Source organism: Etheostoma spectabile, chromosome 2 (genome assembly GCF_008692095.1).
Source record: "Etheostoma spectabile isolate EspeVRDwgs_2016 chromosome 2, UIUC_Espe_1.0, whole genome shotgun sequence".
NCBI classification, from domain to species: domain Eukaryota; kingdom Metazoa; phylum Chordata; class Actinopteri; order Perciformes; family Percidae; genus Etheostoma; species Etheostoma spectabile.
In genome coordinates this window covers 10,169,960-10,170,418 of record NC_045734.1, presented here as the reverse complement: position 1 = coordinate 10,170,418, position 459 = coordinate 10,169,960, and the positions used below count along the sequence as shown (strand labels likewise).

The following is a 459-nucleotide window of genomic DNA, read 5'->3' as shown; positions in this document are numbered from 1 at the left end:
ACTGAACATGTGTGTGTAATTCAGGCTTGTGTGTAATAACAACAGAGTGTAAATGTCAGACCCGGCTGGCAGAATAACCCAAACGCAGACAAGGAGAAGTTCAATGAGAATGGCTGTGACGGCAGGTGAGTGAAGACAATCCGGGGGTGAGAGAGTGTTGACGGTCCGTAGCAGGATAACTGGAGGTGAAGACAGAGAGACAGAAGTTACCAAACACGAAGACAGACACGGAACAAAACGACGACAGGCAAAAGTCAGATGAGGCGCCAAACACATACTGAGAGACTAACGATCCGAAGGGAAGGATGTCAGGTCATGGGTAAGAGCTGGTGGTGATGATGAGAGTACAGGTGGGTGCTGGTGATTAGGCTGAGCGGGACAGGTGATGGTGATAGGCTGAACAGGAACAGGTGATGAGTGAAGGAGGCCACACCTCCCCAGGTTGCATAGCAACAGGAC

The 459-nt window shown here is 50.5% G+C and overlaps 1 protein-coding gene across 4 annotated transcripts in view; it reads left to right on the top strand.

Moving 5' to 3' along the window:
* pkd2 (polycystic kidney disease 2) overlaps window positions 1–459 on the top strand; it is a 16,280-nt gene that overhangs the window by 4,444 nt on the left and 11,377 nt on the right. The window lies entirely within an intron of this gene.